The sequence below is a fragment of the Pseudophryne corroboree genome, chromosome 11 (genome assembly GCF_028390025.1).
Source record: "Pseudophryne corroboree isolate aPseCor3 chromosome 11, aPseCor3.hap2, whole genome shotgun sequence".
NCBI classification, from domain to species: domain Eukaryota; kingdom Metazoa; phylum Chordata; class Amphibia; order Anura; family Myobatrachidae; genus Pseudophryne; species Pseudophryne corroboree.
The window spans coordinates 14,634,825-14,649,368 of record NC_086454.1 but is presented as its reverse complement, the minus strand read 5'-3'; positions in this window follow the sequence as shown (position 1 = coordinate 14,649,368).

The window sequence follows — 14,544 nt, the reverse complement described above, 5'->3', positions numbered from 1 at the left end:
TCTCTCGGACCTCGTTTCCACAGCAACTGCTGGGAAGTCAGCATTTTTACCCCATGTTCCCTCACAGCCTAAAAAGGCGCCGTTTTATCAGGTACAGTCCTTTCGGACTCAGAAAAACAGGCGTGGAAAAGGCGGGTCCTTTCTGTCCAGAGGCAGAGGTAGGGGAAAAAGGCTGCAACAAACAGCAGGTTCCCAGGAGCAAAAGTCCTCCCCCGCTTCTTCCAAGTCCGCCGCATGACGGTGGGGCTCCACAGGCGGAGCCAGGTACGGTGGGGGGCCGCCTCAAAAATTTCAGCGATCAGTGGGCTCGCTCACAGGTGGATCCCTGGATCCTGCAAATAGTATCTCAAGGGTACAAACTGGAATTAGAGGCGTCTCCACCCCACCGGTTCCTAAAATCTGCCTTGCCGATTACTCCTTCAGACAGGGAGGCTGTGCTAGCGGCAATTCACAAGCTGTATTCCCAGCAGGTGATAATCAAGGTGCCCCTACTTCAACAAGGACGGGGTTACTATTCCACACTGTTTGTGGTACCGAAACCGGACGTTTCGGTGAGACCCATTTTAAATTTGAAATCCTTGAACACATACATAAAAAAATCCAAGTTCAAGATGGAATCGCTCAGGGCGGTTATTGCAAGCCTGGAGGAGGGGGATTACATGGTATCCCTGGACATCAAGGATGCTTACCTGCATGTCCCCATTTACTATCCTCACCAGGAGTACCTCAGATTTGTGGTACAGGATTGCCATTACCAATTCCAGACGCTGCCGTTTGGACTCTCCACGGCACCGAGGGTGTTTACCAAGGTAATGGCGGAAATGATGATACTCCTTCGAAGAAAGGGAGTTTTAATTATCCCGTACTTGGACGATCTCCTAATAAAGGCGAGGTCCAAGGAGCAGTTGTTGGTGGGAGTAGCACTATCTCGGGAGGTGCTACACCAGCACGGTTGGATTCTGAATATTCCAAAATCACAGCTGGTTCCGACGACACGTCTACTGTTCCTGGGTATGATTCTGGATACAGTCCAGAAAAAAGTGTTTCTCCCGGAGGAGAAAGCCAAGGAGCTGTCATCTCTAGTCAGAGACCTCCTGAAACCAAAACAGGTATCGGTGCATCACTGCACGCGGGTCCTGGGAAAGATGGTGGCTTCTTACCAGTGGTTGAAGTGGGCCGGAACGGGGCGGAACTGCGTTCCGTCACCTCTAATTGCAGGCGGAACCAGTTCCGTCTCCGTCCGGCCACAGCATCTTTTCCCTGCTCCACTGTAAAGGTGGCAGCGGCCGCTAGCCAATCACGGCTCGCGGACCGGCTGCAGCACCAATCAAACGAAGGGGAGGCTTTTTAAAATCTAGCGTGAGCCAATCACGGCTCCCGGACCGCCAGCCAATGAGAAGCTGCCAAGTGGCAGCTTCTCATTAGCTGGCGGCCCGGAAGCCGTGAGTGGCGCACAATCGGCGCTATTCAAAGTGCCCTCTCCCCCCCTGCCAGGGAGGTTACAGTGCCTGATCTCCCCCGCTGCCGCAGCCGCCGGAGTGTGAGCCGCGGGCTGTAACGCCCGATCCCCCCGCAGCCGCCGGAGTTTACTGTGAGGCCAGTAATGCACGTGCCTCACAGAGCAGAAGTGTCAGCACCGGCGGAAATGGCGGCCTCTTTACCCACCTGGCAGTCATGGCAGAAGCACATCAGTTGTGGTAGGTCTAACCCCCGGTGGCTAGTTTAAAGTGTCTGCGACGGCTGGTGTGGCAGCAGCATAGCAGTGGTGGTTTTTTTAGTTCAGCTGCCCCACCTCCCGGAGGCATGTTTAAAATGTAAGTATTGCTGGAAATTGGCAGCAAGCAGATGCTGTAGGTGTGTTAGCAATATGAGACCACTATGTGTTTCTGTGATTACAGGTCACTGCTCCTGCATAATGACTTGCAAGCACATGTGTCTATGTAACCCTCATCCTTTATCCTAACACTAATTCTATGCCCTACCCTCACCCTTAGTCCAAACACCCTAATTCTCTTACCTTGACCCTCACCCTTAAGTGCTTTGAGTCCTATTGGAGAAAGTGCGATGATAGATAAAATTATTATTACTGTAACATTACACCAACATCCTGTCACAATGCAGGAGCCCACACTGCAAACAGGTAGTCTCTGGGGGGCAGCCCACATCTCCAGGACCCCAGAGTGACAAAAACAGGTTCGTGCAACAAGGCCATGAACCTTCCCTGAAGTCACGCCCTCTTTACACAGCGCAGCGCCGCGCATTCTGCTTACACCCACAATCTCCCTGAACCTAGTTTTCAAAAGTAGGCAAGTACGCCCTAAGCTTAGTGACCCGCGAACTGTAATGCCCTCCCCACCTCCACTGGATCGCTGTCTGCAAGTGAGTGATGGTCCGCGGCCCTATCCTAACCATGGCACACCCCTGGGCGGCAGCTGGCAGGAGAGACAACTCACCCTCCACATGAAGACCTCCAGGTAACTGCTGCTACATTTCGCAGCTCTGGGAGCCCAGTCTTTTTCGCCCTCATCTCTCTCTTTTGCAATGTCTCTCTCTCTCTTTCTCTCTCTCTCTCTCACAATGTCTCTATCTCCATGTCTCTCACCCTCTCTTGCCATGTCACTCTTTTTGTCTTCCTTCTCATGTATCTCTCTCCCTCCCTTCCCATGTCTCTCTCTGCCCATGTTTCTCCCTCCCCAAGTCTCTCTCTCTTTGTCTTGTTCCCTCCTCATGTCTCTCTCTCTTTGTCTTGTTCCCTCCTCATGTCTCTCTCTCTTTCTTTATAAAAATATCCAGCACCTGCCGTGCTCATAAGCAGTATATGCTTGTAACATGACGGCACCCGGAGACTTGATAAAGTGCAAAAAGCTGCTGTTTATTTCAATAAACAGAACCTTTTTGCACTTTATCAAAACTGAGTGCCTATATATATATATACATGGTGAGTGCTGAATTTTCTATTTGTATGTATTTGGGTAGGTGGACATGGGCTGCATGCACCCCACCCTATGAGTGGTGAGTGCAGACACTGCACCCCGCTTCTGAGGTGGTGAGTGCAGTGGTTTTCTATATTTGTTCTATCTATCTATCTATGTGGAAAACCCCCACATAAAATCCTGCATTTGCCCCTGGAGGGGGCTCTACCTGCCATACTGTGTAAAATGGGACTCTACCTGCCGTACTGTGTAAAAGGGTACTCTACCTGGCGTAATGCGTGATAGGGGCTCTACCTGCTGTAATGTATGTAAGTGGTGCTACTGTGCAACGTGATTTGAATAATATAGATTACTGTGCAGCGTAATATGAATTGGTATTATTTTGTGGTATTTTGTGGTATTGGTATTTCCCCCCTATATTTTTGTCACCGGTCCTATTTTAAATATGGGGGGGCGATGCTGTTTCTTGCACAAAGCGCTAAAATGTATGGACTCATGAGGAGAGTGACAGACAAAGGAAACAAGAAAGCAGAAGGGACAGATAGAAGACATAAGAGGTGAGCAAAGGTTGTTCAACATATACTGCTATATTGTAAATCAAATCTAAAATTAGGAGGGGGAGGGCACTGCTGTGGGCATTGTGTGTGTAAGAGGCTCTGCTATTGTGGGCATTGTGTGTGTAAAGGGCACTAGCATGTGGGGCGGGCAATGTGATTAAGATTGTGCTACTGTGATGCATTATTTTGAATTGGTGGTACTTTGGTGTGGCCACGCCCCTTCCGTGTGAGGCCACACCCCTTTCCGCACTAAGCAGGAGGGGTTGCTGGCGAGGTGAGTTCCCCCACCTCTCCAGGACCACTTTAAGCCCTGCTTCTTACGAAGCAATTCCTTTTGGCAGGTTCCATGCCAGAATCTTTCAGTGGGACCTGTTGGACCAATGGTCCGGATCGCATCTTCAGATGCATCGCCTAATAACCCTGTCTCCAAGAACCAGGGTGTCTCTGCTGTGGTGGCTGCAGAGTGCTCATCTTCTAGAGGGCCGCAGATTCGGCATACAGGACTGGGTCCTGGTGACCACGGATGCCAGCCTTCGAGGCTGGGGGGCAGTCACACAGGGAAGAAACTTCCAAGGACTATGGTCGAGTCAGGAGACTTCCCTACACATAAATATTCTGGAACTAAGGGCCATTTACAATGCCCTAAGTCAGGCAAAATCCCTGCTTCTACACCAGCCGGTACTGATCCAGTCAGACAACATCACGGCAGTCGCCCATGTAAATCGACAGGGCGGCACAAGAAGCAGGATGGCAATGGCAGAAGCCACAAGGATTCTCCGATGGGCGGAAAATCACGTACTAGCACTGTCAGCAGTGTTCATTCCGGGAGTGGACAACTGGGAAGCAGACTTTCTCAGCAGGCACGACCTCCACCCGGGAGAGTGGGGACTTCATCCAGAAGTCTTCACGCTGATTGTAAATCGATGGGAACGGCCACAGGTGGACATGATGGCGTCCCGCCTAAACAAAAAACTAGAGAGATATTGCGCCAGGTCAAGGGACCCTCAGGCGATAGCTGTGGACGCTCTAGTGACACCGTGGGTGTACCAGTCAGTTTATGTGTTCCCTCCTCTGCCTCTCATACCAAGGGTACTGAGAATAATAAGAAAACGAGGAGTAAGAACAATACTCGTGGTTCCGGATTGGCCAAGACGAGCGTGGTACCCGGAACTTCAAGAGATGATCTCAGAGGACCCATGGCCTCTGCCGCTCAGACAGGACCTGCTGCAGCAGGGGCCCTGTCTGTTCCAAGACTTACCGCGGCTGCGTTTGACGGCATGGCGGTTGAACGCCGGATCCTGAAGGAAAAGGGCATTCCGGAGGAAGTCATTCCTACGCTGATTAAAGCCAGGAAAGATGTAACTGCAAAGCATTATCACCGCATATGGCGGAAGTATGTTGCTTGGTGTGAGGCCAAAAAGGCCCCAACAGAGGAATTTCAACTAGGTCGATTTCTGCATTTCCTACAAGCAGGAGTGACTATGGGCCTGAAATTAGGCTCCATTAAGGTACAGATCTCGGCTCTTTCGATTTTCTTCCAGAAAGAACTGGCTTCATTGCCTGAAGTTCAGACGTTTGTGAAGGGAGTGCTGCATATTCAGCCCCCGTTTGTGCCTCCAGTGGCACCTTGGGATCTCAACGTGGTGTTGAGTTTCTTAAAATCACATTGGTTTGAGACACTTAAAACCGTGGATCTAAAATATCTCACGTGGAAAGTGGTCATGTTATTGGCCTTGGCTTCAGCCAGGCGTGTGTCAGAATTGGCAGCTTTGTCATGTAAAAGCCCTTATCTGATTTTCCATATGGATAGGGCGGAATTGAGGACTCGTCCCAAGTTTCTCCCTAAGGTGGTATCAGCTTTTCACTTGAACCAACCTATTGTGGTGCATGCGGCTACTAGGGACTTGGAGGATTCCAAGTTACTGGACGTAGTCAGGGACTTGAAAATTTATGTTTCCAGGATGGCTAGAGTCAGGAAAACTGACTCGCTATTTATCCTGTATGCACCCAACAAACTGGGTGCTCCTGCTTCTAAGCAGTCTATTGCTCGCTGGATTTGTAGCACAATTCAGCTGGCGCATTCTGCGGCTGGACTGCCGCATCCTAAATCAGTAAAAGCCCATTCCACAAGGAAGGTGGGCTCATCTTGGGCGGCTGCCCGAGGGGTCTCGGCTTTACAACTTTGCCGAGCTGCTACTTGGTCAGGGGCAAACACGTTTGCAAAATTCTACAAATTTGATACCCTGGCTGAGGAGGACCTTGAGTTCTCTCATTCGGTGCTGCAGAGTCATCCGCACTCTCCCGCCCGTTTGGGAGCTTTGGTATAATCCCCATGGTCCTTTCGGAGTTCCCAGCATCCACTAGGACGTCAGAGAAAATAAGATTTTACTCACCGGTAAATCTATTTCTCGTAGTCCGTAGTGGATGCTGGGCGCCCATCCCAAGTGCGGATTGTCTGCAATACTTGTACATAGTTATTGTTAACTAAAGGCTTATTGTTGAGCCATCTGTTGAGAGGCTCAGTTGTTTTCATACTGTTAAACTGGGTATAGTATCACGAGTTATACGGTGTGATTGGTGTGGCTGGTAGGAGTCTTACCCGGGATTCAAAATCCTTCCTTATTATGTCAGCTCGTCCGGGCACAGTGTCCTAACTGAGGCTTGGAGGAGGGTCATAGTGGGAGGAGCCAGTGCACACCAGGTGACCTAAAAGCTTTCTTTAGTTGTGCCCAGTCTCCTGCGGAGCCGCTATTCCCCATGGTCCTTTCGGAGTTCCCAGCATCCACTACGGACTACGAGAAATAGATTTACCGGTGAGTAAAATCTTATTTTTTCTTTCCACAAGACAAATTGACAGTCACATTTCCTGACTCCAAGGAATTGGATGACTTATTTAAAATAGCCTGGAAGAATCCAGATAAAAAAAATCAGGTGTCAAAACGGTTTTTGCATACATTTCCCTTTGCCCCTGAAGGCAGGAAATTCTGGGAAGAGTCTCCAGCAGTAGACGTCTCAGTCCCTTGCCTTTCTAAAAAGGCGGTACTCCCTGCTCCGGGCTCCTTTATGGTAAAGGACCCAGCAGATAGGAAAATTGAGACCACTCTGAAATCTATCTACACTGCTGCAGGTGTAGCTCAAAGACCGGTCATTGCAGGTTGCTCGGGTGATATGACCTTAGTTAATACTGTTACTTTCCTGAATCGCATTCAGGACACGGCAAGAGTCCTTTGTGACTCCCTTAAAGAGATTGGCAATATTAATGCTAGGACCACGGCTATGGCTGTGTCAGCGCGCAGAGCCATATGGTTACGTCAGTGGATTGCTGATGCTGACTCCAAACGTAATGTGGAATCTCTTCCCTTCACAGGTGAATGGCTCTTTAGAGGTGAATTGGATGCATGGATTTACAAAGCTACTGCTGGAAAATCCACGTTTCTCCCTTCGGGGGCTCCACCTGCTAGATGTACCTATCCGGGACAGTCTACTCAGTCCTTTCAGTCCTCCAGATTTCAATCTATGGCCAGAGTGGCCTCCAATGCAGCTAGAGCAGGCATGTCCAAACTGTGGCCCTCCAGCTGTTGAGAAACTACACATCCCAGCATGCCCTGACACAGCTTTAGCATTCTCATACAGCAAAACTGTGTCAGGGCATGCTGGGATATATAGTTTCACAACAGCTGGAGGGCCGCAGTTTGGACATGCCTGAAGCTAGAGGATACAGAGAAAAACCTAATAAACCAGCCATTGCTGGATCTCAGGACCAGAACACCAGTTCTGCTTCCGCAAAGACTTCAGCATGATGGTGCCCACCCACCCGAGGGGATCTCATGGTGGGAGCTCGGTTACGTCACTTCAGCCACATCTGGGATGGTTCCTGCCAAGATGCTTGGGTAAGGGACCTTATCTCTCAGGGTTACAAGCTGGAGTTCGACGGTACTCCTCCCCAACAATTTTTCAAATCAGGCTTACCAGCTTTGGAAAGTACGTGTGGTATGCTACTACTGGCCATAAACAAGTTGGTCCAGCTCCAGGTCATTGTTCCAGTACCTCTACTACAACAAGGACAGGGTTACTACTCCAGTCTGTTTGTAGTACCAAACCAGACAGGTCTGTGAGACCCATTCTAAATCTGAAGTCCTTGCATCCTTACCTGAAGGTTTTCAAATTCAAGATGGAATCTTTGAGAGCAGTGATCGCAGGCCTGGAACAACAGGAATACCTAGTGTCCCTGGATATCAAGGACTCTTACCTACACATCCCAATTTGGCATCCTCATCAGGCCAATCCGAGGTTTGCCCTACTGAACAAACCTCGGATAGGCTGTCTACAGCTCCGAGGGTGTTCACGAAGGTGATGGCAGAAATGATGTTTCAGCTCAGGGTCCAGGGGGTCAATGTAATTCCATACCTGGATGATCTCCTGATAAAAGCAAGTTCCAGGGAGCTTCTATTGCTCCATATAGATCGCACTATCCAACTTCTGTCTCACCACGGGTGGATCCTCAATCTGCAGAAGTCCCACCTGGAACAGTCTCAGTGACTCCTGTTTCTGGGAATGCTACTGGATACTGTAGCACAGAAGGTGTTCTTCCCAGAGAAAAAAAGTGAGAACACTTAAAGAAATGGTTCGCATGGTACTCCGACCTGCCGAGTCTCCATTCATCTTTGCATAAAATTATTGGGAAAGATGGTGGCCTCGTACGAGGTGAATCAATTCGGAAAGTTTCATGCCAGACCGTTCCAATTGGACATCCTGAACAAGTGGTCTGGTTCCCATCTTCAGATGCATCGGATGATTCGGCTGTCACCCCAGGCCAGAATTTCTTTCCTGTGGTGGCTACAGTCTTCCAACTTGCTGGAAGGACGACGCTTTGGGATTCAGGACTGGATCCTCCTCATGACAGATGCAAGTCTGGGGAGCTGTCACCGAGGGAGCGCAGTTCCAGGGCAGGTGGTCTGCCCAAGAGGCCCTACTTCATATCAACATTCTGGAACTTCGGGCTATCCACAATGCTTTGATTCAGGCATCCCCTCTACTCCAGAGATCAGGCGATCCAGGTGCAGTCGGACAACGCCACGGCGGTGGCGTACATCAATTGACAAGGAGGGACAAAAAGCAGGGCCTGCATGCGAGAAGTGTCCAGAATATTATTCTGGGCAGAAAGAAATGCAAGAGCACTGTCCGAAATTTTCATTCCGGAAGTGGACAACTGGGAAGCGGACTTCCTAAGTCGCCACGACCTCCACTCGGGGGTGAGGGGACTACACCTTCAGGTGTTTCAACAAATCATCAACAGGTGGGGATGCTCACAGATCGACTTGATGCCCTCTCGCCTCAACAAGAAGCTTTGCTGCTAGTGCTCACGAACCAGGGACCCTCAGGCGAGCGCAGTGGATGCGCTGACGTCGCGCCTTGGCCTTACCAGCAGGTCTACCTGTTTCCTCCGATTCCGCTGATCCCGAGGGTGCTCAAGCGGATCAGAGATCAAATAGTGGAAGCAATCTTGATTGCTCCGGATTGGCCCAGAAGAGCGTGGTACGCGGCTCTTCTGGACATGTCCGTAGAGGACCCTTGGCCTCTACAGCTAAGTAAGGATCTTCTTCAACAAGGACTGTTCATCTACCTGGACTTATGGCGGCTTCGTTTGACGGCATGGAAGCTAAGCGGAACATCCTAGCTCAAAAAGGGCTTTCCGAAAAGGTCATTGCCACTATGGTGCAAGCCAGAAAACCTGTGACGTCAGGACACTATCATCATATCTGGCGTAGATATGTTTCTTGGTGCGAGGAACGCACATATCCCCCTACAGAATTCCACTTGTGAAGGTTCCTACGGTTCCTGCAGGCTGGAGTGGATTAAGACTTACCTCTTGGATCCATTAAGGTCCAGATTTCAGCTCTTTCCATCTTCTTCCAGAAGAAGTTGTCTCTCTTGCCGGAAGTTCAGACCTTCCTGCAAGGGGTGCTTCACATACAACCTCCTTTCGTGCCGCCTACGGCACCTTGGGATCTGGATGTAGTGTTACACTTTCTACAGTCCTGGTTTGAACCTCTGTAGAAGAGAAGTACCTCACGTGGAAAACGGTGATGTTACTGGCCCTGGATTCTGCTAGGCGTGTCTCAGAATTGGGGGCCTTGTCGTGCAAAAGTCCGTACTTGGTCTTTTACGAGAATAGAGCGGAGCTCAGGACTGCCGAAGGTGATCTCTGCGTTTCACTTGAATCAACCTATTGTGATTCCGTCCAGTTCTGACAGTTCTGCTCCTCTGGTGACATTGGATGCAGTGCGAGCCTTGAAGATATATATCAAGAGGACGGCTCGGATCAGAAAGACGGATTCCTTGTTTTTGTTGTATGATGCGCAAAAAAAAAGTGTCGCCCTGCTTCAAAGCAGTCTATTGCATGTTGGATTAGGTTTACTATCCAACAGGCCTATGCGTCGGCAGCCTTACCTGTTCCACAGTCTCTGAAGGCCCACACTACCAGATCGGTGGGCTCTTCCTGGGCGGCTGTTTGATACCCTGGCCAAAGAGGATATCCAGTTTGGGCAGGCGGTGCTGCAGATGTCTCCGCACGTTCCCGCCCGTTCTGGAAGCTTGGGGACGTCCCCATCGTACTAATCTGTTCCCCAATATCCCTTATGGATGCTAGAGAAAATAGGATTTTAATATCTACAGGTAAATCCTTTTCTCGTAGTCCATAAGGGATATTGGGCGCCCGCCTCAGTGCGGTGACTTTCTGCAGGTTCTCTCTTCTGTGTTACCTGTTCAGCTGTTGCTGTTAATGTTGCCAGCCGTTGCTGGCCCGGTTATGTTTTGGTGTGCTGGTGTGTAAATCTCACCACACTTCTTGTTGTTATGCAGCACACCCAAATCCTATTTTCTGCAACCTGGTCCCACCCAAAGCAGGTTTGTTTTCAGTTTTGAATTTAATTATGCAAACAGGTAATACCATCTCTGTATATTACTTCTTATATGTCACTGCATCATTGGTAATAACCCTTTTTTTATGCATTTCCAAAGATAGTAGGGCACAACCAGATTAAAGGGTGGGGGGTCACAGTGCATACTGCAGCCCAGGTCCCTCTCTCTTTTGGCCCCCCCAGCCGAAGCACACTGACATCACTAGCTCTCCCTCTTGTGCAGCAGCAGAACCAGGCAGTCAGAATGTGAGCAGGACAGTATGCAGTTCAGGCAGAGACAAAGTATGTCAAGTGAAGAAACACTGAATATTTTGCGGCTTGTTAAGTAACGCAATGCCGCCATGCAGCTGGCGTATCCGGATGCCCATGCTTTTAGAGTTGCACATGTGCAGTCTTTATATCAAAACCATTGTGTGCTATTTTTTAATCCCATGTGTGCTAACATGATGCAAGTGGGGGAAAAAGGGTCGCTGGTGTGGGCTGTAGATCATTGGGTCGACCAGAATTATATGGTTGACATCTATATAATTGCCCAGATCTGTGACTCTGTGCTTGGGCCTCTAACACTGGGCGTGGCTAGGAGCTCTCATTGGGTTAGCAGCAAGTCTATCACACCCAGCCCACAGCTGATTGATCGAGAAACGCCCTCCCACACAGGTTACATCCAATGGGAGGTTCTGCCCTTTGCCTGCTGTGTGTTCCCAGAGCAGGATTAACAATGGGGCTGATGGAGCTGCAGCTCCAGGCCCACACCCCAAAATAGGCCCACTGCATCTGCAGCAACACACCCTCCAACACTTTACACATAATGGCCCTCATTCCGAGTTGATCGCTCGCTAGCTACTTTTTGCAGCCGTGCAAACGCATAGTCTCCGCCCACGGGGGGAGTGTATTTTCACTTAGCAAGTGTGCGATCGCATGTACAGCCGAGAGGAATGAAAAAGTTTTTGTGCAGTTTCTGAGTAGGTCTGAACTTACTCAGCCCTTGCGATCACTTCAGCCTGTCTGGTCCTGGAACTTACGTCAGACGCCCGCCCTGCAAACGCTTGCGTTTTCCCAAACACTCCCAGAAAACGGTCAGTTGACACCCATATACGCCCTCTTTCTGTCAATCTTTTTGCAATTGGTTGTGCGAATGGATTCGTCGCTAGAAGCAATGCACAGCAACGATGCTGTTTGTACCCGTACGACGTGCGTGCGCATTGCGGTGCATACGCATGCGCAGTAGTAACCTGATCGCCGAGCTGCGGAAATCGGCAGCGTGCGATCAACTCGGAATGACCAGCAAAAATTGCTACAAATGCGAAAAGGGGGCATGGTCACGGGTACAGTGGCGTGGCCACGCCCCTTTTCCTATACTTTCAATGGAACTTTGGAGAGCCAAAAATTGGTACAGACCATTAAAAAAAAGGACCGTGCCTGCCAAAAAGGTGCAGCTGGAGGGTATGCCACTGCATCTGCAGCAAGTCTCTGCGCTGCAGATAGGGAAAAAAACATCCTTTTACTGCAGCGTCCTATGGGGGTCATTCCGAGTTGATTGCACGTAGCAACTTTTTGCTGCCCGTGCGATCAACTAAACGCCGCCTATGGGGGAGGGTTTTTTTGCGTAACAATGCTGCGAACCCTTGTGCAGATAAGCTATGCAAAAACATTCTGTGCAGTTTCTGAGTAGCTCTGGAGTTACTTACCCGCTGCAGTGTCTACTGTCTTCAGGCTTCAGACACCCGCCCTGCAAACACCTTGACACGCCTGCGTTCACCGAACAACTCCCAGAAAACGGTCAGTTGATGCCCCGGAACGCCTTTCTCCTGTCAATCTTCTTGTAATCACGTCAGCAATCGCTTTCTTTGTTCTTCTTGTCATTGCAATGGCTGTCGCAGTGCAACAATGCGCCTGCACATTGCAGCCACCGCGCATGCGCAGAAACAACCCGTTCGGACCCCATATGTCCTGCTGCCAGTCTGTCTGCACCCTCCGGCATCAACAATCCCCACCCTCTAGCCGCGGCGCAGGTGGAACAAAAGCTGCTGCGGCCACCGGCATAGATGTGTATGAAAGCGGCGCAGCGGAAGGCTTTCATAGCCCTCCCTGCGCCGCATACTCTCTGAGCCCCGGAGCCTGCTCTGCGTGTGATGTCACAGAAGTGCCTCCGCGCCACAGCCACACCCAGATCCCCAGAGGCCCTGACTCCGCAACACAGTACCTGGACTGCCGGCCTGGAAGCCCCGAGATGGTTAATGTAACGGATAGAGAGGGTGATATCGCGGAGGGTAATGTCTGGATGCTGAATCAATGTAAAAGGTGACAGTGCTGTGCAGTGCAGTGGGTGTGCAGTGGGTGTCACTGACACTGCACAGCACTCTCACCTCTTACACCGATTCAGTGAGTCAGTCAGTTCTGCCAGCCAGTCACTATTGTTAGCGCCGGTGTCCCAACGCGCCGCATTACAGGGAAGTAGATGCACTAAATAAACTATAGCTCCCAGCAGCTCTTAGCGCCAAAGCATTCCGGCGCTAAGGCCTGCTGGGAGCTGCAGTTTATTGAGTGCATCTTCTTCCCTGTAATGTGGCGCGTTGGGACACCGGCGCTAACAATAGTGTCTGGCTGCTGTGTGAGTCTCCGGGAGAGCCACTGCCAAAGGGAGGACAGCAGCTTAGCTGCAGACAGGAGGAGAAGCATTACCCACCCCTCCCCCACTCGCAGTACCACCGGGCCCCATCCGTGGCACCCCCATACCCCCCTCCACCACCCACGATGGCTCTGGACCCCACCCGCAGCACCCCCGCCCCTCCACCACCCACAGCACCACCAAACCCGCCCCTCCCCCATCCGCGGCACCACCACACCCGCCCCTCCCAAACCCGCGGTGGCTCCGGCCCCCCACCCGTGGCACCCACCCCTCCCCCACCAGCGGCACCACCGCACCAGCCCCTCCCCCACCCGCAGCACCCCCGCAACCACCCCTCCCCCACCCCTGGACCCCCTCCCCCATCCGTCTCTCCCCCGCACACACCACTCCCCCAACCACAGCACCTACTAGGTGATTCATCAGGCCCTACGTGCGCTGTTCACGCCGTTGCAAGGGGCTACAACCCCTTAACCATCGCACACCCTTTGTCCGTGCAATATTTAACCACTCACACAATTATGATTGGAGGTAACACTCCATATGATACAAATAATGCACGCTACAAGGGCATGCAAGGGTTAAGTGGGCGTAGCCCCTTACGACGGTGTGAAGAGCGCCGGTAGGGTGCGATGAATCATGTAGTGTTCATAATATATGTTGAAATAGTAACAACTGTAAAGCATCGATAAAAAAACAAACATACTTATCGTGTGAATATTAAGTATATATTTATACCAAACAACACGTATGGATTTGGCGTTGGAACCACGCCTGTGGAAATTATTTGGGGACGTCTTACGAAGCTGCCACCTACACCTAGGGACATAACTGGGGACATATTTCCAAACTAACTGTCCCTAAATCTGAACATAAAAACAATTAAAACTGGGGGTGTATTAACTGGAGGTTACAGTATATATAATTATTTATCTTTTACATTGAACCCGGTTACTTATATCGACTTTTATAAAACAAAAAACACTACTGTATCTTAGGTTGTGCCGTCTATATACTGTATGTGACAGCGAGCTGCGGACGGTGGATCCCTCCCTATTTGTTTATAGAACCTGTAGTGACGCACGGGGACTTATCTGGGGCAAGCTATTACATATCTGCACTGGAAGCAGTGTGCTCTTCCACCAGACAAACCTGTTACGTGGCCTGTATTCTGACATGTAAATGGATTTCTATCTCTTAATGGAAGGATTTAGGAGATTGACATGTTGTTGCTGCCGCTGCAGCAGCCCCACAATTTGAGGGGCGAGGTTTTTCTGTAAGCGCCACCGTCTGCGGAGATCTGAAGGGAGATCCGCCGAGGACAATACCATCCAGGTTTGTTTATGAAAAGGATAAACTCTCTTTTCATCCGCAGTAGGAAAGAAATAAAAAAAGCAATTAAGACTGGGATTATATCAAACAGGACGGAGGCGGTGAACGCGTTCTCTGAAGTGTATCAGAGAATGGAGACGGAGATAAAAGAAATTTGAAGTATAGGCGGAAATTTG